This window comes from Antechinus flavipes, chromosome 4, assembly GCF_016432865.1.
Source record: "Antechinus flavipes isolate AdamAnt ecotype Samford, QLD, Australia chromosome 4, AdamAnt_v2, whole genome shotgun sequence".
Lineage (NCBI taxonomy): Eukaryota > Metazoa > Chordata > Mammalia > Dasyuromorphia > Dasyuridae > Antechinus > Antechinus flavipes.
The window spans coordinates 467,356,157-467,383,506 of NC_067401.1; the positions used below are offsets into that span (position 1 = coordinate 467,356,157).

The following is a 27,350-nucleotide window of genomic DNA, read 5'->3' on the forward strand; positions in this document are numbered from 1 at the left end:
GTGAACTATCTGCATTTTTGTTTTTCTTCCCGGATTATTTATACCTTCTGAATCCAATTCTCCCTACGCAACAAGAGAACTGTTCGGTTCTGCAAACATATATTGTATCTAGGATATACTGCAACATATCCAACATATAAAGGACTGCTTGCCATCTAGGGGAGGGGGTGGAGGGAGGGAGGGGAAAAAAAATCGGAACAGAAATGAGTGTCAATATAATGTAATTATTAAATAAAAAATTTAAAAAAAAAATATTTTCCAGTTCACCAAGATACTGATCACCATTATCAATAGTTACAGATACTCCAATATCCCTTTAAGATTCAGGATGCTCTATGTGAGGGATATTATACATATATATACATATATATATGTATATATACATACATATGTATGTATGTATATATACATATACATATATATGTGTGTGTATGTATATACATATATATATATATTATACTTCATATCATTCCCATTTTATAAAGAAACTTGAGTCTCAGAGAAAATAAATGATTTTCTTATGAATGTGAAAAGTAGTAACAAAATCTGAACTCAAGTTTTGCTGACACCAATCTAGAACCCTATTGATTATGCCTTCCAGCTCTTTGTTTTGATACTGCATTCAAGCAGAGATTGTGCCTTTGAAATAATAAATGGGCTTCCAATGTGGAGCAACACTTCCAGGGTCAGGAAGGCTTTAGCAAAGGAACTGAGGGATCAGAGACTTTTCTTTCAAATTTTGTCCTCATGGATTTGTGTTTCAACCGATCCCCAAAATGGAAGACCACAAATAGTGAACAGGATGCAAGTCTCCTGCAGTGCTAAGTTCAGAAAAAATAGTGCCTGCAAGTAAGTGTTTGTGGCGTGGTCCTGGGCCAGGGAATGATTCCTCTCATTGGCTGATAATGGACCACTCAGGGAGCCTTTCTCATCTTCTGTGTTCTAAGCGCACACTCGGTGAACCATGATGCATAGTCTATGAGATCATCCCCATCCCTGCATTCAATTTGCTGTCCTGAGCACTTGATTTGCCCAAAGGAAAGCCTGGAAAGGAAATTATCTTGTATTGGCAGATTTTTGCAACCTGAAATTGTTCCATTTGTAGTAGGAATAGCATTTCATGTAAAGACAGACTAGTGAACATGATTTCCTTCACAGCCCAGCTCTGGGGCCACCTTCTAAATCAAAGATCCTTAACCTGGGCTGTGTGGAATTATTTTTAAAGCTATTTTGATAACTGAATATCAATATCATTGACCCCCTTGGTAATTTGTTGCATTTAAAAACATCATTCCAAGAAAAGATCCATAAGCTTCATCAGACAGATCACCCAAGGGGTCCAGAACACAAAGTAGCTTAAGAACTCCTATTCATTATATATATATTGTATTTAACATATACTTTAACATATTCAACATATATTGGTCAACCTGCCATCTGGGGGAGAGAGTGGGGAGAAGGAGGGGAAAAGTTGGAACAGAAGGTTTTGCAAGGGTCAATACTGAAAATTATCCATGCACAAATATCTTGTAAATAAAAAGCTATAATAATAATAATAATAATAATAATAAAGATGTGTTCTAAATCTCCCTAGTTTCCCATATAGCAAACTGATCTCAATATGCTCTTGTTGTTCAGTTATTTCAGCCATGTCTGACTTTTCATGGCCCCATTTAGGGTTTTCTTGGCAGAAATACTGGAGCGATTGGCCAGCTCCTTCTTCATATTCTATAAATGAATAAATAATGATAAATAGGGTCAAGTGACTAGCACACAGCGAGCAAGTGTCTGAGACCAGATCTGAATTCAGGAAAATGAGTCTTCCGACTCCAGGCCTGGTATATCATCCACTGTACTACCGAGTTTACTCCCTACCCCATTCTCCCCTAATCCATGCCTAGGGATGGTCCTAATGATTTCACTGATTCAGGGAACTCCAAAATGAGAAAACTTCATCTACAAACACAGAACTTCAGCTTCTCTCTACCACAGCCTTAGTTGTCCATCATTGAGTGATCTCAACACTTACTCCCAATCTGGGAGGCAGGGCTTGAACCCAGGTTTCCCTGGCTCTGAGCCCAGATCTCTCCCATCTTCACCATGATGTTTTTTTTTTCACATTTACCTGCTACCATAGTGTAGCCCAGTATATAATCATTTTTCCAAATATAACTGAGTCATTCAATAAGCCTTTGTCCAATATCTGCGCTTACCAAGCAAGCACTGTCCCCTACAGTGCAGGAACTAGAATAAGAGGGAAACAGTCCCTGCTCTCAGAGAACTTCCAATCTAATGAGATTATTCAATATTCCATCCATTTAAGGAAACTTGCAATGAGCACTGGCTCTCTGCCATGGATTGGGACAGAAAGGGGATATAAAAACAAAAAAGTAAAATGACACTCTTGCCCTCAATGACTTTTGTTTGAGGAAACCACATATAATAGATTGGAAGTGTATGAAAAGATGCAGGGAAGTAGAGAGGGAGAAAAGCAAGGGGGGGAGGGGAGAGGGAGGGACAGAGACAGAAAAAAACCCCAGAGAAAATGCTCATTAAAATAGTGGGAAAAAAGAAAATGTTTGTCACTTTTCCAAATTAAGGAGTCATAGGAAGGGAGCTTGCTTAGCTTCCCTAATGTAAATGCCAGCATCTCAGGACAGCCCTTAATGACCCTATTAAAACTAATTTTCTTTCGTATCATAAATGGCTCGAGACAGAATTTAGGTCCCAGGCTTCAGTTTATGTCTACTACAGACAAGAAACATTTATTAATCCCGTTCTATGCACCAGAAACCGTGCTAACACTGAGGGTACAAAGAAAAGGGGGGGAAATAGTAAATATTCTCAAGAAGCTTACAGTCTAATAGGAGCTCTTCAAATTCCAATTCTGACACCTTGTAGGCGATCTAGAGTTCCAGACAGAAGGGGAAAAATGTTCAGCGTTTGTGGCTTTCCAGTCCAGACAATCAGGGTGGTTTGTGCAAAAATGTGCCACGGAGAAATTCAGACGTGGTCCCTCGTGTACTCCCCCACCAACCTCCACCTTGGTAAGATTTTATTTTAAATACAACAGGGTGTTGGGACGGGCAAAAATCCACCCACAACTCCAGGTGTCCCATGGCAGAAAGAAGCCAGGTCATTCTTTTCCCAGGGCTCGTGGTTGGTGCTGTGCATGTGGATTCAAGACTCTTCTGATCTGGGACCAGATCAGCCACAAGGATGTGTATTGCTTCAGCCCAATTTGGCACCCCGAGAGTCTATTACCTATGACAGGCCCCCTTCCCTTCCCACCCAAGCTCGACCCCCCAGATGGGCTGAGAAAGAGGGATAGGAGAAGCCTGATGTTTTGACTCCCATGAAGCCAAGAGGAAAGAAAATCTGGCTTCTTGTCTTTTAGACTGTAATAGTATCACGTTGTTATTAAAACGATGAGACGCAACCCAGGCGGGGTGTCGGGTGAAAAGAATCAAAGACAGGGCAGAGCATTGTAAGAGTATCTGCACCTGTTGCCATATCTCCCGGGAACTGAGATTTAAACCAGAGGGACCGGGGGCCTCCCCCTGACGACTTCAGCTATTGGCAACTTGCTCGTTATAACTTGAAAAGTTAAAAAAAAAAAAATCAAACTCTGCCAACAGCTGTAATTTCAACCCAGAAATGGAAAGTCTCTGATTTCCAAATACTTAAAATTTGAAGGTTATTTTTTCCTCCAAATTCCTTTTCAACATCAACTTTCACCTCCAATTTACAGTTATAAGTAAAAGACAACAATTAGCCATGGAGATTTCCCTCCTTGGATGGGGGCTAACTGGACAAAGAAAAATCGAAAATTAAACTACAGCTCAGCATCCTTTGGGAGCCTCTGACAACTCCCAGAATTCCTCCTTCCTTCTGATGGTTCTAAAGGCAAAAATAGCCAAGCTGGTAAAAGACATACAGAATTACTGCAATTAATCTTAGTAGACTCAACAAGAGCTGCTTTTCATAGAGCAATCTCCATATATGTCCATGTGCATATGTATCTAGATGCATATTTCTTTACTTTTTTCCATGCTTCTAAACCTTTCATAATGTAGTAATAAAGTATAACTTATCATGTTTTTAATTCTTTTTAAAAGGTAGGATAGTGGTCAGCGTGGTGCTGTGGATTGTGGTAGCAGCATCAAAGCAACACTAGCCCTGACACTAGCCAAGTCACCAAGTTCAAGGATCACTTTTATCCCCAAACTCCTCTTCTCTCAATCAGAATTAAATAAACAAGCAAATGATTTATTAAATGAATAGATGGATGAGTAAATAAATGAATTTTGTTGTTAGATCATGGGTGATTCTTTGTGACCCCATTTGGGGTTTTCTTGGTTAAGATACAGGAGTGGTTAGCCATTTTCTTCCCTAGTTCATTTTACTGATGAGGAAACTGAGGCAAACAGGGTTAAGTGACTTGCCCAGGGTCACAGACCTAGCATGTATTTGAAGCCAGGTTTGAGCTCAGGAAGATGAATCCTCCTGACCCCAGGCCTGGGGCTCTATCTACTGTACCCTTAATACATAGATGCTGCCCCATTAATAAATAGATAAATAAATGAGAAGTAAAAAATCATAAACATAGCACCGAGTCTTCTTTCTTCCTTAATTACAATAAATAACATTTTACAAATTTGAGGGGGAAATCCCACTGAAACTTTCCCTTCTTTTCTTCATCCTTATTTCAGTTCCAAAGACGTAGTGCACCACAGTGGATGGAGCTGGCCTTGGAGTACAAGAGACAGAATTTAGATATCCTCTGGCTGTATGGTAAGCCATCATCTGGGTAAGTCACAATCTCTCCAGGCCTCTGTTTTTCCATCTGTAATATGAAATATTAGGGTTTCTTTGTGTGCTTTGGGGTCTATTCCAACTCTAGATTTGTGATCTCCCTTGACCTCCTTGAGTTTCCTTTCCTCACAGGTGAAGGGATTTTTATATAGAAAATGCTATAGCTGCTGTTGACACAGTTCACTGAATGGCAGCTCATGGACATTTATGAAGGATGGAGCAGCATCAGGCAGCTGAGAGTAGACTGGATTGGCACTCAGAGTCTGAGGTTTAAATTCAATCTGGGTCAGGAGGAGCTGAGTTTTCCTGTCTGTCTACCGCAGAGACAAGAGAAGATGGCGTCTGACTCTACATCTAAGATCATAGATAGGAAACTCCACTTCTTCCCTAAGTTCTCCTTGCCTTAAATTCCCCAATCAAAAATTGTTTGTGACTTGAGACTTCACTAGCACTTTGTCTCTCTCCGGCACACGTTCTGGTGCTTTTTCACTGATTCTACCCTTAACATCCAGAATGGCAGGAAATCTGTCTCTAGGGAAGCAGTGCTAGAGCTCAGAGGGAATTCAGAAACCATTACTGGAACGACGCATCTGGAATCAGGAAGCCTGGATGAGATGGGCTACAACTGCTTCCAAGTCTACGATCATGAGATATTGTACAAGACCTGTCCCCGAAGACCTCACCTTCTTCTGACAATGCTCTGTTTGGACAGATCATTTCTCTTGGGAGCTGGCTTCTAATCCAACCCTGACAGCCCCTCTCCTCTGCTACAAGGTGAGGATGACGGGAAGTGGAAATTGGTGAGTATATGTTTCAAAGGACTTTCCTTTGATTTAAGATGTGGGGACAGAGAAAAGTTCTGGGCCAAAAGCAGAGGAGGTGAAGGGAGGGAGGGGCGAGAGAGAGAGAGAAAGTTGAGGGAACTTGGAGCAAATGAAACTTAAGATTCCCTGAAAGCTGTGTTTTTGGCTGCCAGATCACCTCCTTCCCTTAAGATGTCTCCTAGAATTTCCACCAACTCCTTTCCCAACTTGTTGTGAAGGAAGCCAGGAATCTGCAGAGTTAGCCACAAACTGAAGGACATCTGCTCCCGCCTGGCACGGAGAGCCTGAGTATGCACTGGTCACCATGCTGGATTGTGTCGGGGTGAAGCAGTCTGGCAGAGAGCTCCTCACCTGCTGCCCTGGTCAGACAAGGCGGCGTCCACTGCCTCCCCTTTGACCTTGAAGGGCTCGGTCTGTCCTGGAGCCAGAGCTCCCAGCTGCTGGTGCGGTCAGCTCCGTGTGCTTCTCTGCTGAATCAGATCCTCGAATGAGCCCTCCGTATGGTCTCCATCAAGAACTCCGGGCAGGGAGGGAGGCAGGGAACCACCCTAATCAGGTGACAGCATCTGTCCCGTTACTGACCCCCTGGATACACGAGGCGCCTGGGCTGGGGTGTGAGATGCCCTTCACCCGGCTTTGCAAATAGCTTTCCCAACAATCACCAGAGCCACAAAAACCACAACACTTTCTGGCCCACAGGAGCTGTCCACTCGTCAGGCAACAAGCATAATAATAGTTCATGGAGAGAGACCCTCTTGGGCTTTGACCACCACAATATCTCCTGTTCCCCAGACAGGTGCTCTAACTAATTCCGTTGAAACCCAAGATGCTGGAAATTTGAAGCCATTTATTTGGCAAAACAAAGATATTTTTAAAAATCAGAGCTGCTCATATTTCTAATGTACTATGGCAGTTCACAAAGTGTTTTCCTCGCCCTAACCAGAATCAGAATCCTAGAACTCCAGCTGTCTACATGTCTACACATAGAGTCACCACTTTCATAAAGCTCAAAAGCAATCATCCAGCCTCAATAGGAAGACCCTCATTGGGGTTTGAAATAAGACAGACATGGCTGCTAAGAACCATGAGGTCATAGCCCTATGGTACTTTGCCCAGGTCAGGCCACCCTGAAGTTGATCAACATTGATAAGTCGAAGAATTTAAAAGGGAGTGCAAGAAGATCAACAAAAAGCTTTGAAGGAGCTGAGCATCTTTAGCCTAGAGGAGAGAAGAAGCCTTAGAGGAGTTAGGATAGGTTTGTTTGAAGCTTCAAGTGTTTGAAGGACAGTTGTGGGGAAGAAGGATACTATTTGTTCTGTTTGATCTCACAAGTAAAACTGGGAGCAGTGGGGGGAGGCTTTAAAGAAAAACATATAGACCTGGGAGGAATACTTTCCAATTCAGTGAGAGCTGTCCCAAAGGTAAGGGGCTGCCCGAGGGCTTGGGGGTCCAGCTTCCTTGAAGGTCTTCAAAAAGAGAAAGGAGGATCTCTTATAATAAGAATTCACTTGGTGAATGAATTGGAGCAGATGGCCATGAAGAGCCCCTTCCATCTTTTAAATTCTGATTTCTAAGACAGTCAATTCCATCTTTTGAACAGCTATGTTTGTTAGAAACTTTATCCTTAAGAGATCTGTTTGCAACAACCACTCCATTATGGGTTCCTGATCCTGTCCCCTGGAGGAGACAGGAGCAGGTCTGATCCAACAACCTTTCAAAGAGTAAAGTTCTCTAGTTCTTTCCTAACCACTCCCCTCTTCTTCTCCAAACTAAATAAATCCACTTGCTTTTATCAATTACTATAAAACATCCACGATAAGTCATTTTACCATTCAAGCTATCTTCCTCCAGATGCAGAGGCATTTCCCAGTGTTCCTTCTCCTAAAATGGGATACCCAGAGAAATGCCAAGGATTCTCATGCCCACTCTCCTAGTGAGGAACACTGGGCTTGGACTGCTTGTGATCACATTCTATAAGGGACCATGTCACTTAAAGCTCAGATCTCCATAGCTCCTACCACAGCAAAATCTGTCCTCTCTCTTTCCAGGATCCCCAGGGGAAGGAAACATGAGAATCTTATCCACCACGACCCAAGGCTCCCTTTTCTCCTTGCCTCAACTCCCTCAACTCCCCAAATGTAAGTACTCTCAGAATCCATCCTGGAGAGTCTGGAAGTTCTTGTTTGATGGCTTTTAGAGCTTAGATGAGATGGGAGTCCAAAATTCTATATCTTCTAATGGTAGGTTCTGAGGCAAGACAATTTTCCTTGCTGCTGCCTCTCAAGATCCCTCCAATTTAATTTTAATTTTAATTTCCAATTTTCCCAGAAGTTTTTGTTAAACAGTGAGTTCTTATCCCAAAAGCTGGACTTTGGGTTTGTCAAACATTAGATTATTCAAGTCATTGACTTTTTTTCCTGTGAACCTAACTGATCAATCACTCTATTTCTTAGCCAGTACCAAATGGTTTTGATGACCACTACTTTATAATATAGCTAGGTCTGGCATAGCTAGACCACCTTCATTTACATTTTTGGACCCTGCAGTCCTCCCACACTGTCATCAGAACTATGTATGGAACCCAATGCCTTGGGCCTTCCACTCTGCTGTAACACCTTTAGGATTTCTTGGCCTTTCCTTCTGCTCTGAAACAGAACTTTTTCTAATATATATATATATTTTGCTTTTAGCCTAATTTTATTCATGCTTGTTTTGGGATGGAGAATAGATCGTTCAGTAAAAACATACAGTAAAAATAAAATATATCTACAGCAATTAAGTACCTTAATTACATTCATGCACACAATCTAATATTACAATAAAAAAAACACAATTAAGACTTCTAGGAGCATTTTATAATAATGTAATTTCTACTTTCTCTTTGTAGCTAGCTAGATCAAGTATCCCCCAAATGCAAATTTCTATAAATAGCAAGTGTTTTATTTAAAATGAACACAAGAATATTGAATATGTGGACAGCCTCAGACCAAGTTGATACAATATTCAGCTACATCAGCAGCAAACTATGGTGTCAAAGGGAAAAAAAAAAACTTTATTTGCAAATAAATTTCAAAGAATAAGTTCTTTCTATAATGAAATACAGAAAATACAATGACTTGCTAAAATAAACAAAATGGGTATATTAACACTTCACTGTAGAAAATGAATACAAACTGCACAAAGAATTATATGTAGACAGTGAATGATTTTTATTGAGAAGTTACTATAAAAATGCAGGCTAAAAAGTTCATGTTGGGAAGCTCTATGGAAGATGCATGTCTTATCATATTTCTGTCACCTTGAGATAGATAGCACATGTGCACAAATTCAGCATTCATTTTCACTGGCTGTTGATAGCATGTGTTTTAAGAAATGTGCACAGTATGGAAAAACTTGCAAATACTCATGAATGAAAAATGTTCTAGAAAAAAATAAATAATTTCATGAATTAGATAGTCTCACTGTGTAAATTTCAAGGCAAGATTTTTCCCCCTGCAAAATAGATAACCATTTTACTGAGAAATATTTTTACTTGATTTAATGCATCTCTTTTGTCTCCTCCAGTATTGCCTTATTTTGCTCTATTTTTAAAATTTTTTATGCAAATGGTATCCGATTTAAAATAAAAACTATTTCACTTATGAAAAGTAATTCTGGATTTAAAAAATCAAGAACTAATGAAATCCACACTAAAATGACATCATCTGATTCAAATTTAAAAATGACACACTGGTAATAAAAACAAAAACAAAACACATTTCATGAATACAAAAGGAACTGTCTGCTGAGTGTTTTAGTTCAGATTTTTCAGAATGCTGCTGTATGTTTTATGGGAAATCAGGGGAAAGATTTCATAGCAGAAGGTGTTAATGTGGCCTGTATTGATTTAAGTGGCAAACCAACTAGACTGAAATTGTGAGATACCTATAGCCTCAAGCTGCTTGTGAAAAAAGGAACTTTCTATTATTGTTAAGAAAATCCTCTTCACTTTTCCTTTCCTCAAACTTGCTATTTTTTACTGACTCAGTTTCTAGCATTTCTTTATCTTCCTTCCTACTAAAAAAAATTGTCATTCTATCAAACATTTAACAAACTATTAATTCTAATACTATGCAAACTATTTGAAAAAATAGGGAAAGAAGAAGTTCTACCAAATCCCTTTTATGAAACAGATATGGTGCTGATACCTAAACCAGGTAGGGTGAAAACAGAGAAAGAAAATCATAGACCAATTTCTCTAATGAATATTGATGCAAAAATCTTAAATGAAATGTTAGCAAAGAGATTACAGGAAGTCATTCCCTAGGATAATATAGCATGACTGAGTAGAATTTATACTAGGAATGCAGGGCTGGTTCAATATTAGGAAAATTATTAGCATAATTGGCTATATCAATAACCAAATTAACAAAATCATATGATTATCTCAATAGATGGAGAAAAAGCATTTGGTAAAATCCAACACCCATTCCTATTAAAAACACTAGAGAGTATAGGAATGAATCAAGTTTTTCTTAAAATGACCAGAAGCATTTATTTTAAACCATCAGCAAGCATCATATGTAATGGGGAAAAACTAAAACCATTCCTAATAAGTTGAAACAAAGTTGCTCACTGTTACCATTACTATTTAATATTGTATTAGAAATCTTAACTTCATCAATAAGAGAAAAAAAAAGAGACTAAAGGAATTAGAGTAGGTAATGAAGAAACCAAATTATCACTCTTTGCAGATGATATGATGGTATAGTTAGAGAACCCTAGAGAATCAACTAAAAAAACTATTAGAAATAAACCACAACTTTAGCAAAGTTGCAGGATACAAAATAAATCAACAGAAATCATTTGCATTTTTATATATTACTAACAAAGTCCAGCAGCAAGAGATACAAAAAGAAATTCCATTTAAAATAACTGAAGATAAGATAAAATATCTGGGAGTCTATCTACCTGCCAAGGCAAAGTCAGGAACTATATGAACACAAGTACAAAACATTTTCCACACAAATAAAGTCAGATTTAATCAACTGGAAAAATACCAATAAATACCAATACTCACGGATAGGCCAAATGAATATAATAAAAATGACAATACTATCTAAATCAATCTACTTATTCAGTGCTATACCAATCAAACTCCCAAGAAGTTATTTTACAGATCTAGCAAAAATAATAATAAAGTAAATCTGGAAGAACAAGAAATTCAAGGGAATTAATGGAAAAAATGTAAATGAAGGTGGTCTAGCCATGCCAGACCTAAAACAAAAGCAGTGGTCATCAATACCATTTAGTACTGGCTAAGAAATAGAGTAGTCAATCAGTGAAATAGGTTAGGCTCACAGGAAAACAAAAATAGTCAATGACTCTAATAATCCAGTGTCTGACAAATCCAAAGACCTCAGCTTTTGGGATAAAAACTCACTATTTGACAAAAACTGCTGGGAAAATTGGAAATTAGCATGGAAGAAACTAGGTATTGAGCCACACCTCACACTATATACCAAGATAAGGTCGAAATGGGTTCATGATTTAGACATAAAGAGTGATATTATAAGCAAATTAGAAGAATATAGGCTAGTTTACAACTTGGATCTATGGAGAAGGAATATGTGGCCAATGAAGAAGTTCATTATTGAACACAAAATAGATAATTTGATTATATTAAATTAAAAGTTTTTATACAAACAAAACTAATGCAGACAAGATTAGAAGGGAAGCAACAAACTGGGAAAATATTTTTACATTCAAGGGTTCTGATAAAGACCTCTTTTCTAGAGAGTTGACTGAAATTTATAAGAATTCAAGCCATTCTCCAATGGATAAATGGTCAAAGGATGTGAACAATCTTCAGATGAAGAAATTGGAATCATTTCTAATCATATGAAAAGGTGCTGTAAGTCACTGTTGATGAGAGAAATGCAAATTAAGACAATTCTGAGGTACCACTATACACCTATTAGATTGACTAAGATGACAAGAAAAAATAATGATGAATGTTAGATGGGCCTTGGGAACAGTGGGATACTAATACATCATTGGTGGAGTTGTAAACTAATCCAACCATTCTGGAGAGCAGTTTGTAACTATGTGCAAAGAGTTATCAAACTGTACATCCCCTTTGATTCAGCAGTGTTACTACTGGGCTTATATCCCAGAGATTTTAAAGGAGGGAAAGAGATCCACATATACAGAAATATTTGTGGCAGCCTTTGTGTAGTGGTGAGGAACTGGAAATTGAGTGGATGCCCATCAGCTAGGGAATAGCTGAATAAGTGATGGTGTATGAATGTTATGGAATATTATTGTTCTGTAAGAAATGACCAGCAAGATGATTTCAGAGAGACTTGGAGAGACTTACATGAGCTGATGCTGAGTGAAATGAGCAGAACCAGGAGATCATTGTACACAGCAACAACAAGATTATACGATGATCAATTCTGATGGATGTGGCTCTCTTCAACAATGAGATGATTCAGACTAGTTCCAATGATCTTATGATGAAGAGAGCCCAGAGAGAGGACTGTGGGAACTGAGTGAAGACCACAACATAGCATTTTTTTTTCTCTTTTTGTTGCTGTTTGCTTGCATTTTCTTTCTCATTTTGTTTTCCTTTTTGAGCTGATTTTTCTTGTACAGTATGATAAATGTGAAAATATGTATATAAGAATTTCATATGTTAAAGTATATTGGATTTCTTGCTATCTGGGGGAGCAGGGTCAGGGGAAAGAAGAGAAAAAAAATGGAACACAAGGTTTTGCAAGGGTGAATGTTGGAAATTATCTTTGCATATGTTTTGAAAATAAAAAGCTATTACTTAAAAAAAAAAGAAATCAAAGGCAAATTCTTGATTTTTCTCCCTTTTCAACCAATTGCTGTGATGCTTCCTCAAGAATTATTTGAACTTTAATCAATTTCTTCTTTTCACATTTTTGACTTGCCTTTCTTATCAGATTTTTCTTTCCTTTGTCCTTTCCAACTAGAAAAATCTATAATAAGTTTGGCTTCAAAGTAATGGTTAACTTCACTCTTTTCACCAAACTGAGTTATCTAAATATAATGATGTCCTCATTTTTTAGCTATGAGTGTGGCTTCATTCCAAATCACAATACTTATTTTCACGATGATCTGGATACTGTCAACAAAGCTCCGTAGAGAAATGGATCAAAGACAGGATCTCTCAGCTACTTTTCAGAATCTCCATCCAAATATTTTTGAGGATCTACATGTGCTTCCTCTTCATCAGTGACATCAGAAAGAGCCCTTTGGTTAGAAGAACTTCTTCATTAACAAAGTTAATGTGAATAGACTGATGCTGGTCTGAAAATTGACAATCATGGTAACTTTCATGAATTTTATCCATGAGCAAAATATCATCAATTTCATCAGCAATGTGAAAAGGAAGGCTTGAGTTTTGTTCATCTACTGGAAAAGATAATTACTCATATAAAGATGGGACAGAGCTTCTTCTGCTGTCAATCAATTCAATGTCAACATTAATATCAAAATTTGCTCCGGGAAGTCCAGTGCTTCACAATTCATGTCTGGAAAGAGCTGAATCAAGGATTTGTATGGCTCAATCATGTCATTTTTCATGTAAACTGGGATTTCACTGAGAAGTTCCTGATGATCTTCCTTATGTATAATGGGAATTATCTGCATCTGTTCAAGTTCACATGCACTGCAATGGGTTTTTTCCCAGTCAGCATTTAAACAAAGATGCATTCTGCAGCCCACATGTTAATGGTTTTTGTACAGTTGTTAGGAGAAAGTAAAAGTCATGGATATCTATACCATTTAGTACCCAATCCTTTAGAAAGAAGCTGCTTATGGAATAATGGAAATCCATGATCCAAGCAAGACAAAAGTCACCTATCTTCACCAAGTCTTTGGTATTGTTTTAAAAATAAAATTAGCTGAGATCTCTGTGCAGTATATTTGTCGAATGAATAAAGTTGAATCTATGTAACAACTGATACATGAAAAATCTGACATGTTCCTCCAGTAAAGGGCTCTGCCCTAGCAGATTAGCCAAGTCTGTCTCCATGTTCTCCTGAATAATGTAAATACTATTCATTTCTGTCAGAGAGCCCACATCATCTGTTAATTCACTTCCACTGGGACCAAGAACTTCAAGTACTTTTACAATGTCATCAGGGTCATGTCTAATAATTTTGATTTTGCATAAAACATGCTTAACATTCTCAGGATCTGTAAGAACAATTTTCTTGACAACATTCTTGTCACAGTCATTATCAAGAGCAGAAAAAACCTATGGCCATGAGTACCACAACCCAGCGGTTTAAGTCCATATACCTAAGCCCATATAAAAACCATGAATGTTCCTGAGATTTTCAAACTTGTCTGCCATTTTGAAATATTTAATATTTTTTTTTCTTTTCAAAGTAATAAACATGTATAAACATGGAAGAAACTTGTGGGAGAAAAAAAATCTGCTTTCATTACAAAACGATTTCTTGATACTCAATGCATGTGGCAACCAAGTTAGGGAGTTCTTAAATCTACAGCTAGACACCCAGTGAAAGAGTGCTGGAAAAGGATTGTGGACTGCTTGCATTTTTGTTTTTCTTCCCAGGTTATTTTTACTTTTCTAAATCCGATGTTTCTTGTGCAACAAGAGAACTGTATAAATATGTACATAAATATTGTATTTAAGATATACTTTAACATGTTTGACATGTATGAGACTGCCTGCCCTCCAGGGGAGGGGGTGGAGGAAAGGAAGGGAAAAGTTGGAACGAAGTAAGCACAAGGGACAATGTTAAAAAAAAAAAAAACACCCATGCATATGTTCTATCAATAAAAAGCTATGATAAAAAAAATTCTATAGCTAGTAAACTCTAACTCATATTGAGAATTAGAAAGGTTGTAGTATCCATAGCTCAGATTAGAGGAAGTTACTTTGCAGACATTTAAAGAAAACTCTCAAGAAACTCCAAACAAAATGAAATGATGCTGTCTTCAGCTTTCCTATGCTAAATGAGTTAACATTGACCAAAACAGTGAAGAAATGCATACACATTCTCCTCATGGCATAGATATATTTGGTATTGGATTGGTCCTGAGCAGCAGCATTTTGGGGAACTAATAAACACTGTTAGATTTTTTTTTCCTTTCCCTCCTTTGTTTACTATTTATTTGACTAGGAAGCTCTGGTAGCTGTTGGTTTATAGAAGACGCCTTTTGTTAGTGATCTGGTGGCCCTAGCTCACCACAATCACAATCAAAGCTACCATCCATCTTATTCTGTGACAAAGAGACTTCTTGGACACATCGGACACATAAGATCGTTTCTGTTTCTGGCAGTTTGGGTAGCAGTAGTTTCTCCAAGATTTTTACTTTTCCTCAGTAGCCATCTTGTTACCCCAGCTCGTGTATAAGTAATTCGTTTTCCCCCCAAAATAGAGCGTGAGCTTCTCAAGATGAGGGACTGTTTTGATTTTTTTTTAATTTATTCCCCTAGCACTTCGCAGAGTGCATAACACAATAGTAATTACCTAATAAGTATTTCTTTCACTTGTTCATTCATTCTAGGACACTAAATGAATTGAAAGTTTGACTTGGAATGGAGTATTTTTCATTTGATCTATGGACTCTTATAAAAATGACAAAAACTGATTTCTTTTTTGTACATTTTGCCCATTTACAGTCAAGGTTCTGAGAAGAGTTCCATAGGCTACACTAGACTGTCACAGATATACGTGATTCCCCAAAAGATTTTTTAAAATCCATGCTTATAAAAATCAAAGAGAAAAAACTTAGTGACCTCCCAGCTTACCCAAATCCAGTGAGCCACTGGGAATTGTGCATTGAGCACTAGATGATTGCAGTTCAATGACCTGGTTTCAAATACTGACTCTTCTAGTGGGAGTGTGGTACAGGGAGAAAGATACTCAGTATAGAGTCAGAATGCCTGGATTTCAATCCAGGAATCTTTTTTTCTCTCTATCCAGGTTCAATTTATTTAAATGGGCCTCAGTTTCCTGCTAAGTAAAATGAGGATGGGCTAGATGAGTATCAAGATCCTTTGAATGTATAAATAAATCTACAGTCATTTATTGCTAAATTGTTCAGTTTTATGGAGAACTCTCCCTTAGGAAGTAGCAAAGACTTAAACTATCAATTCTAGTTCAGTGTCCAAAGGACAACATGATCTTGTGCTCTAGAGATGAAGAGAACCAGAGATAACAACCTCACCAACAACAATAATAGCATGTATGTAGCACTTTAAGGTTTGGAAGATGTTTTACACATCTTTTCCCTCATTGGATCCTCATGACAATACTGTGAGGTAGGTACTTTTACCATTCTATTTTACAGATGAAGAAATTGAGGCCAGGCAGATAAAGTGACTTCATTAATGCGAACGTGCTTATTTTTATAGATGACCTCTCTAAGATCATGTAGTTACTTACCAGGCTAGTAAGAGGTCACAGAACACTGGATTTGATTTCTTCCTTACCTTCCTTTTTTCCTCTTATTTTTTGTATTTAAGTTCCTTGAATGCAAGGGAACACTCACTTATTTTCTGCAATTTTTAAAAAATTTTTCATCATATTTTATTTTTCTGAATACTTGTAAAGATAGTTTTCAACATTCATTTTTATGAGACTTTGTGTTCCAAATTTTTCTCCCTCCTTCCCTTATCTCTCTCCTCCCCAAGACAGCAAGTAATCTGATATAGGTTATAGGCATGCAGTCCTTTAAACATATTTACACATTTATCACGTTATTTAAGAAAAAATCAGACCAAAAGGGGGAAAAAAGCATAAGAAAGAAAGAAAACAAACAAACAAAAATAAAGGCAAAAATACTATGCTTCAACCCATATTCAGTCTCCATAGTTTTCTCTCTGGATGTGGGATTTTCCATCCCAAGTCTATTGGAAATGCCTTGAATCACCAAGTTATTGAGAAGAGTCAAGTCCATCCTAGTTGATCATCACATAATCTTGTTGCTACTGTGTACAATGTTCTCTTGGTTCTGCTCACTTCACTCAGCATCTGTTCATATATCAACCATTTTTAATAGAACAATAATATTCCATAGCATTCATATACCATAACTTATTCAGCCATTCCCCAACTGATGGGCATCCACTCAGTTTCCAGTTTCTCACCACTACAAAAAGGGCTGCCACAAACATTTTTGCACATATAGGTCCCTTTCCCTCTTTTAAGAGGTCTTTGGAACTGTTCGGTTCTGCAAACATTTATTGTATCTAGGATATACTGCAACATATCTAACATATATAGGACTGCTTGCCATCTAGGGGAGGGGGTGGAGGGAGAGAGGGGAAAAATGGGAACAGAAGCGAGTGCAAGGGATAATGTTGTAAAAAAAAGTTACCCTGGCATGGATTCTGTCAATATAAAGTTATTATTAAATAAAATATTTTTTAAAAGAGCTCTTTGGGATACAGAACCAGTAGAAACACTGCTGGACCAAAGTGTATAAGTAGTTTGATAGCCCTTTATCCTGCTCCATTTCTGTATCACTCTGGGCAGATTACTTCAGATGCTCTCTCTGTCCCCTAGTTTCCTCCTCTATTAGAGTTTATTAGATCCTAGAATTGGCAATTTCAAATTGGAAGAGACTCAAGGAGCCACTGAGTCCAACCCTTCACTTTTCTGACATGCCCTAGGTCACGTAGATAGGGTTAACCCACATCCCCTTATTTATTAATAAATGCAATATTCATTTCACTAGTCTGCCCTGACTCATGGTATGATTTAAAAAAAAAATAGTTCCTTCTTTTTCTGTGGGTCCAATAGATGTAAGATCAGGGACAAAAATAAATCTTCCTTAAGGGAAAAAGATATTAGGTGGGGGATGGGTTTGGAGAAGTTGAGAACGCAGTAGAAACCCAGGCTTTCAGAGCTTACAATCTGGCTTTTGATGTTAGCATTTATTTATTTTTGGTGAAGACAAGATTCTCCAGTTTTCATAAAAAGGCCTATAAAACCTTGTTAAACAAATGTTTCACCAACTTGTGGAACCATCTTTAAAAAGTGCTCTGATTAGTTCTGTGTAAAGCAAATCAGAAACACGTGCATTTCACTGCCCTAAAAATGGCAGATGGCCCAAGTTTGGGGAAGAGGGAAATGGATCTGAACTTGGGGACAAAACATTTTCCAATGAGTTTGGGATACTCGAGGAGCTGATCACAAGGCTAGGATTGACTGTCTCTCCTTCCAGTCTCCTTAAGAAAAATCTGAAAAACTTGAAAGTCTTTCTGAACTTCAAAGAACTTTTATAAACAAAATTCTGATGAGTTCAGGGTAAAGGAATCAGAAACATACGGAATATATTTCCCATCATGGCCATGGGTGTACAAGATGGAAGCACAAGCAGTTGGCAAAACCCACTTGGGGACGTCCTGAAGTTGACACAGTGGAAGAAGAATTTGACACAGTCAGTGAACTCCAAATGCCCTAACTGCAGCCAATCCTTTCTGTTCAAATGCACTGGACACAAAAAAGCCATGATTCCTCCTTCCTCTCATCACACCTTCCAAGAACGCTGTCAAATATTGGTTTGAGAAGTGCTCTCTCAACTTCTGTTACCCATTGTTTTTTGTTTTTTTTTTTTTGTTTGTTTTTTTGTTTTGTTTTTTTTTTTTTTGTTTTTTGCAAATGTAATTGACTTAAATCTTAAAAAGATATATTCACACATAAGTATATAAGCAAAACTGCTGGATACAAATACTTTATAAAATTATTCTTTGTTAAAATATCATTCTTTGAATTTTAAGCATTTACTGGTGCCAGAAAATTCAATAGCTCCCTCTTATTTCTTGAAAACAACAACAACAACAACAACAAATTTAGCCTGGCATTCAAGTCCTACATTAATGACTTTGATGTATCTTTCCAGATTTAATTCAATAATTTTTATTATAATTTATTATTATTTAATTCAAATTATTTTATTATTTTATTATGTACCTTCCCAGATTTAATTCAAATAATTTATTATTATTCAAATTATTATTATATTATTATATAAATTTTATTATATATTATTAAGCTCAAGTCAAGGTAGACTACTTACTCTATTCTTTGGGCTCTTCCTGAGTCACTTGCCTCCCTGCCTTTAAATTGAATGGATAATCATTCACCTCATCTCTGCCCACTTTTTAAATCCTTCCTTCAAGGCTTAGCCCAAATACCACTGCCTGGAAGAGATTTTCATTAATCCAACTGGATATGATTTATCCCTATTTGTACCCTTCTCTGTGCTTTATTTGACATCTCTAGGGCATTTTATCACAGGATTCTGGAGAAAGATGTGAAATAGAACTCAGCTTCTATTGAGTTGTACCTGTCCATTTTACAGATGAGGAAATTGAGGGTCAGAAGAACTAAATTATTTGCTTCAAGTCAGTGAGTGAACTGAGAAGTGAACTTGGGTCACAGATAGGACTGTGGATCTGGAGAAGAAAGGGCACCAGACACCAATGAATCCAACTTCCTTGTTTGACACATGGGATTAAAGAGAAGTGACTTATATAAGGTCATTTGAATGGTCAATGCAGATTTTGGATTCTATAACCCCAATCCTCTGCATTTTTAGCTGAACCACTGTCTTCCCCAAACCATCACAGTTGTCTTGTGGCCAACCAAAGGCAATTCAGGCCTTAAAGGTCTGCCATGGCTCATTTTAACAGGTCTTCCTTGAGTGTCCATCCAGCCATTTCACTGGAGACTGAGACTCAAGAAAAAAACTAGCACTGTCCCCAGGGAACTTACAGGAAACCCCCCTGCATACAGATAAATGCACTCTCCCTGTCCAAAGGAAGACTTGTACACGAATCTGTAATAGCAGGATAATAATGGCGGCAGGAAGATTCCCTCCTTTGTCTTCTACAGGAACAGAAGAAACCCAGTTCCCCTGTCTCATCTATGGGGAATGCCATTCTATCTGACCAGATCTCCTTAGAGGAAGGGCAGTTATACCATTTCTTTAGCTCCTTAACCACACCGTTCCCTTGCCTGAACTGCCCAAAGTCCTGAGATGTCTACATTCGGAGGAAAATCCTCATGGGCAGTGAAAACTCCCCCTGAAGTCATTCCTCAATGATTAAGAAACACTTTTCTACCAAAACCTAAGAAATAGGTTAAGAAATAGAGTAGTTGATCAGTGGAATAGGTTAGGTTCACAAAATAGTCAACTATAGCAATCTAGTGTTTGACAAACCCAAAGATCCTAACTTTTGGGATAAGAATTCATTATTTGACAAAAACTGCTGGGATAACTGGAAATTAATATGGCAAGAATTAGGCATGGACCCACACTTAACACCATAACCAAGATGAGATCAAAATGGGTCCACAATTTAGGCATAAAGAACAAGATTATAAATAAATTAGAGGAACATAGGATAGTTTGTCTCTCAGACTTGTGGAGGAAAAAGAAATTTGTGACCAAAGATGAACTAGAGACCATTACTGATCACAAAATAGAAAATTTTGATTATATCAAATTAAAAAGCCTTTGTACAAACAAAACTAATGCAAACAAGATTAGAAGGGAAGCAACAAACTGGGAAAACATCTACAGTTAAAGGTTCTGATAAAGGCCTCATTTCCAAAATATATAGAGAATTGACTCTAATTTATAAGAAATCAAGCCATTCTCCGATTGATAAATGGTCAAAGGATATGAACAGACAATTCTCAGATAATAAAATTAAACTATTTCCACTCATATGAAAGAGTGTTCCAAATCACTATTGATCAGAGAAATGCAAATTAAGACAACTCTGAGATACCACTACACACCTGTCAGATTGGCTAAGATGACAGGAAAAAATAATGATGAATGTTGGAGAGGACGCGGGAAAACTGGGACACTGATGCATTGTTGGTGGAGTTGTGAATGAACCCAACCATTCTGGAGAGCAATCTGGAATTATGCCCAAAAAATTATCAAACTGTGCATCCCCTTTGATCCAGCAGTGCTACTACTGGGCTTATACCCCAAAGAGATACTAAAGAAGGGAAAGGGACCTGTATGTGCCAAAATGTTTGTGGCAGTCCTGTTTATAGTGGCTAGAAACTGGAAATTGAATGGATGCCCATCAATTGGAGAATGGTTGGGTAAACTGTGGTATATGAATGTTATGGAATATTATTGGTCTGTAAGAAATGACCAGCAGGATGAATACAGAGAGACTTGGAGAGACTTACATGAACTGATGCTAAGTGAAATGAGCAGAACCAGGAGATCATTATAAACCGCAACAATGATACTGTATGAGGATGTATTCTGATGGAAGTAGATTTCCTAACTAAGTTTCAAATGATCAAGGATGGACAGAAGCAGCTACACCCAAAGAAAGAACACTGAGAAATGAGTGTAAACTGTTTGAATTTTTGTTTTTCTTTCCTGGTTATTTCTACCTTCTGTATCTAGGGTATACTCTGACATATTTAACATGTATAGGACTGCTTGCCATCTGGGGGAAGGGTGGAGGGAGGGGAAAAAAATGGAACAGAAGTGAGTGCAAGGGATAATGTTGTAAAAAATTACCCTGGCATGGGTTCTGTCAATAAAAAGTTATTAAAAAAAAAGAAAGAAAGAAACACTTTTCTGGTTCTACTCTCCCCCTCTCAAAAATCCTGAATATCATCTGAATATCATCTGTCAAATCTTATTCTTCATCCCCCACTACTGAGTCCCTTATTCCATTCTCCTTTACTCCCCTGCTCCTCAAAGTGTCCCACTCTAAAGCTACTCATGCCTTCCTCCCTGTGCTCTGAAATGCCTGTTCCATAAAGGAGTCAAAAGTTGCTGGAATCTTTCCTTTCCTACTCCTTTCATTCTCTGGCTTTCACTGATCAAGCCCTAACTTTCCTCAATGCAACAGCCTCTCTGATCTTCCTTTCTAGAACCCACTGCACTTTTTCTCATTCTCAGACTCACCAGTCATTGAGAGTTCATTTGGGATGTGTGCTTCCCACTGTCACTTCTTGATTCTCTAGCATCACTCAGTAATTTTTTGAAAAAGGAAGAAAAAGGAAGCATTGATTAAATACCTACTGTATATACCTACAGCTTATTCAGGGTATGGGATGTTCCACCTCCTCCTTTCCAATGCTTGCTCAAATTTTGCATAGGTTAAACCCCTCTATTGAAATGTTTTCCTCCCTCATATCTGGCTGCAACTTAGCACAGGAGACTCAGTAAACTGTCCTTGGAAAATGGAAGAAAAGAAGGGAACAAGCATTCATTGAGTTGCAATTATACCTACTGGGAACAACAAGGTGACAAAGTGGATAAGGTGCCACATCTGGAGTCAGGAAGACTGAATTCAAATATGGCCTCGGACACTGAAAAAGTCATTAATCTTATTTTTTCATCTATAAAATGAGTTGAAAAAGAAATGGCAGTTCTTTGTCCAGTATCTTTGTCAATAAAACCCAAATGGAGTCATAAAGAGTGGACATGATAGAAATGATCAAAGACCCCCACCTACTATGTGTCTATCGTGCTAAGCTAAGCTACTGTGCTATCCACTATGGAAAGGTTAAGTGTAAGAGCTTTATAAATATTATTTCATTTGATCCTCACAACAACCCTGGGAAGTAAGTGCTATTATTATCTTTATTTTATAGTAAAGGAAACTGAGACAAATGATGACTTGCTCATGGTGATACAACTAGTAAATATCTAAAACTGGATTTAAACTTGATTTTGAGGCACTTACGGGACACAACAAATGTGGGTTTAGCCTTTGCCAAAAGTGAGGGAGTGAGGAAAAGAAGGAGATGGACCATCACATACCCCAAATAACAAAAAAGCCAGTTCAACTAAAGTGTGGAGAATTTGGGGTGGAATAAGGTAGTTGGGAACCAGATTGTAAAAAGCTTTAATTGCCAAGTAGGGGGCATTTGCATGTGACCCTAAGACACTAGGGAGCCTCTGGAGATATTTGAGGAAGAGAGTGACAGAGCCAGATCTGTACTTTAGGAATAGATATTAAACTTTTAAGTACTAGGGATGGAGTTGGTAGGAAAGAACTAGAGAAGAAACCAAACTTTGTTCTAAAAAAAATAATAAATCATCACAAGGTAGTTATTGCCAATGGTCAAAAGAAATGAGTCACTGTGGAGCTGGCTCCACTTCAATTGCAACTTTCTCGTCACTGGATTCTTAGGAATCAGGTTTCCAAAAGAGAAAACCAATTAATCAAATACTCAGCAGTCTCCTCTACCTTTTACTGTATAGCTCTTGTTACTCCTTCTGTTTCATGTTCTATGAAAACATGCTGTTTATTGACAAGCTAGGATTATGCTGCCTAAAATATAATTTGCATTTGCAATTTTCTGCCCCCACAGGTATAATCAATCTTGGCCCATGGCAGTCACTCCCTAGTAAACTTTTACCTCATTTTACACACTGCCTTACTTCACAGATTGGAGTGCCCTGAGGTTGCTTTTTCCTCTCAAAGGGCTGAGCTGGAAAAAAAAAAGGAACTCATAAAGTAATATCATCTGCAATCATCTCTGATCCAAGCCAACAATGACTTCTCTCGTCTCACCCTGCTCGTCAATAATCATTGTCATAAGAATTCAATAGAATGGAAACTCCTTGAGGACAGGTATTATTCATTTCTGTCCTTACATTTCTAATGTCTGGCACAATGCTCAGAATATTATAAGTGTCTAATAAGTACACCAGATATTGAATTTGATTTATAATTTATTTTTTGTACTCCGTAGTGACTGCCAAAATTCACAAGGTGGCAATTCTAGAGCATCCTTAGGGCTTTCTCCCATTTAAAATTACTTGGTATTCATAAAATGTTGACTTACCTTTATTGCTATATCCCCTCAGCAGAATATAAGCCCTTTGAGGAAGAGACCTATTATTTGATTTCTTTTTCTACCCCCAACCTAGCCTGGTGTCTTGCAGAATCTCTTTGCTGAACTGAATTGAACTGAATAAGAGAAATATTTGAATCATTTCATGGCTCTAGGGCAATTTCTGTAAGACTTAAACTTTGAGACTAGAATTATTTACCTTTCCTGTCTGGAAAAGTCACAATTCAATTAAACAGTTAATTGTCAAGTTTATGATTTATACTTTTGTCATACAGGTATCATATGGTCGTGTTCTCGCAAGTATATTCCTCTTTCTCAGGATGGTTAGATCATGGGTCATTCAGATAAATCAGATATAGGATCACAGATTAGAAATTGACCACATAATCCAGTTCATTGGAACTTAGTCTGGGGAAGCCTACAGGTTAGACCACTTCTTAGAACGATATCATATATGGGATTACAAAGGAAAACAATAACATCAAAATATAGCTATCAAAATATATATTTTTAAAAACCAAGTCAACAGATCTCAGGTTAAAAAGTTCTGATGCAGTCCAATTCCCTCATTTTATAGAAGAGGAAGCTGAGATGCAGAGAGTTTGGGTAACTTTAGTCAAACAAGTTAACTAGTAAGTGATAGAGGTGAAGTTCTAACTCTGGTCCTCAAACTCCAGAGCCAGCAATATTTCCATTGTACTGTACAGGGCCCAGATTCTTAAATTGTGGTTTGTGGCCCTATGTGGGCTCTCATGGTTGAATATGGGAGTCACCAAATTATGATTTATTATCAGCAAATGCTTGATTTGTATACCTCTTATATATATCTAGGATCCATGTAAAATTTTCTGATACCATCAGTCCCTTATCCTCAATAACTATTTTTTCTCCTACTTCTATAATCCATAGTTTTGTTTTTATTCTTGGATCCTCATGATTCAAAATGGCATTTATCTCCTTCAGTCACAAAGATATTAAAGAGATCTATTTTCCACATGTCAAAAGTAAGTTTCTCTTCTATCTAATTAAAACTAGAATCTGTCATATACCTAAAATAGATAAAGGTACCAAGATAAAGAAGCATTTGTGACAAGGAATTTGGAAAAACCATAGTCAATATAGTCAAGGCTTTGATTGTTCTGGTCACCTGCTAGCTACTCTTTCCTTTTGGCCTTCAAATGAAGACCAAAACCTTGCTGCTTCCTAGAAGCATAAAAAGAGAGCTTTATTTTAACATGGGACAGTTGAAAGCCATCAGATCTAATTTCCCTTTTCTCCTTAACTGGTAAAGACAAGTGTCAAAACATCTCCACGAAAAGAAAATCAAGTTTGCTTTGATTGAAAAAACAAAAGTCGCTATCATGGGGTCACTTTAGCAGTTTCTCATTTTCTAAAGAATTTTCTCAGAGTCACTTATCTGCAGGATCATATCTGTCTCTCATTTCTGGAACTTTTCTTTAAAAAAATAAAAGAGAAAAGGAAAGAAAGCAGGTTAAAATTAGCTAACACATCAACTCAGTTGGATTTTTTCTAGACTCAAGATCATTCTTTGAAAGTCTGGAAATGAAAGAAGTTTCAGTGAGATCCCTGCAAGGGTAAGATGGTGATGGAGAACCTTCTTCTACATACTGGATGAGCATGGGAATGAAAAACATTTTGTCAATTAAGAAAAAAAGAACTTAAAAATGTATTTTAAAAAAATCTTTCTCAAGTAAGAAAACAGTTTCTGCTACCAGACCAGATCTGGAGCAGAGTTCTGGTCCTTGCATATCACCATTTAGAAGGGGCATTAATAAACCAAGATACATCCAGAAAGAGCAAGGATAAGATGGCAGGGGACTAAAAATCTTCCTAAAATAATGGGCCAAGAAATAAACTAGGGATATTTATTCTATAAAAAGGAGACTTAGAAGGAGAATGAATATTGTCTAAGTATTTCAAGCGTAATTGGACTTGGCCAAAAGAGATTTCTTACTAGGAATATATGCTGCTGGATGGTGCCGTGGATAGTGTGCCGGTACTAGAGCTGAGAAGATCTAAGTTCAGATCAGTCCATCGGAGTTCTACTCTGTGCAGCAGAGTTTAATGCTTGGCAGTTCAGATAGAGAAAAGGCCTCAGTGGCCATTACCATACCTTGCCAGGTAATCTTCAGAATCTTCCTAAGGAAATTCAAATGGAAATGATTTTGTTTCCTGGCCTGGTGCTGGTCCAGGTTTCATAGGTGTACAAGCATGAGGTCAGTGCAGTGACTCTGTACCCCTTCAGTTTGGTGGGCAGCCTAATACCTCTTCTGTCTCCCACACTTTTCCTTCAGAACCTCCCAAACACTGATTTAAGTCTGGCAATAAAAGGGTCAACCTCATCATCTACGTGTCCATCCCTGGAAATATGCTGCCAAATTAAGTGAAATTATCCATAGTACTCAATATTTCTCCATTTGCAGGAACCAATGGTTCTGTGTATGGATGGTGTGGTGCTGACTGGTAGAGAACTTGTGTTTTCAAAGTATCAATTGTTGGGCAAAATTAACAAAAACATCAGAGAATGGATCCTTATTCTGTTGCATCTCAGCTTCAGAGACTGAATTGAATGCAAAGTCATCTGAGGACAAGAAGTCACACGCCAATTCTGCCTTCACTTTAGCCTTGACCGATAGTCTTTTCAAGTTTAATAATTTACTGTTAGTGCGGTAGTTGACATAGATACCATTTTATCCCAAGTGATGGTGTCCAACAACAACACCAAAAACAATATACTAAAAAGCAAGCACACAGCTCTGCTTCGTTCCATTGGTGACTGGGAAAGTTCAAATATGTAGCTAATTATATTACTGTATTGTACAATAGTATACTAACATAATACTTTGTATTGTACATATATAGTAATACATATAAATATATTAATCTATTAAAATATAATACATAATTATATATGTGGTATTATCTTTGTACATATAATTATGTACATACACATATATTTTATACATTTGTATGTGTGTGAGAGAGACAGAAACAGAGCAAAGAAAATGGGGGAAGATTATCAACCTTCCAGTTGTCAAGATAATAATCTATTTCTATATTAGCACTACTGGGAAGCTCGAGTTAATTTTCAAATTGCCTCTGTCATTCCTGTTGGCTAATTGGTGGCAAAATCCAGAGAATTTATTTAGTATATCCTTTTGGAATAATTCCACTATTCAATAAATCATAAAAAGTCTCAGATCTGGAAGCAGACAATGCTTTATTCATCCATCTATACATCATTTATTTACTTATTTAATTAATTATTTTATGACACTATCTTCTAGAAGGTCTTATTACATCTATTGGTATCTCCCTAAGACTCAAGGTCTTAGGTCTACTACTAAATTCCTGTGGAATTAAATTGAATTGAATAGAGTAGTACATGCAATTAGCTAAAACTTTTCTGTCCCATGTGGTCTCAGTAAATAGTCACTCAAAGACCTCCAGGGATAGAGAATCCCTAATTCCTAATTCCTAAACCAGCCCACTTCTCTTTTGAGTAGCTTTAATTATTATCAATTTTCCTTCCTTGGATAAATATTAGAATGTAGACTTCTAAAATTGATTTAAAGCAAAATTTATAAGTGTGATTAATCTACCTTTATAAAAGACTAAACCAACCTTTCTCAAACTTCCATCTGTAGTCAAAAAATAAACTAAAAGTTAAATATCTATGCCTTTATTAAAGTCTTTTTAAAATGTTCATTAGAACAGGGCCAAGAAGAGAACAGAAGAAGAATATATTAGAGTCCCTTAAAAACCATCTCTCTCCACACACTATCCCCTCAAAAGAAAAGCAGTTCAGGGTGAAGAAAATATTATACATAGCTTTCTTCTCCTA

At 37.4% G+C, this 27,350-nt stretch overlaps 1 protein-coding gene and 1 pseudogene across 1 annotated transcript in view; both read right to left on the reverse strand.

The window, feature by feature from the left end:
• FGGY (FGGY carbohydrate kinase domain containing) overlaps nt 1–27,350 on the reverse strand; it is a 518,439-nt gene that overhangs the window by 319,425 nt on the left and 171,664 nt on the right.
• Nucleotides 11,847–14,007, reverse strand: LOC127563243 (mitogen-activated protein kinase 6-like; annotated as a pseudogene).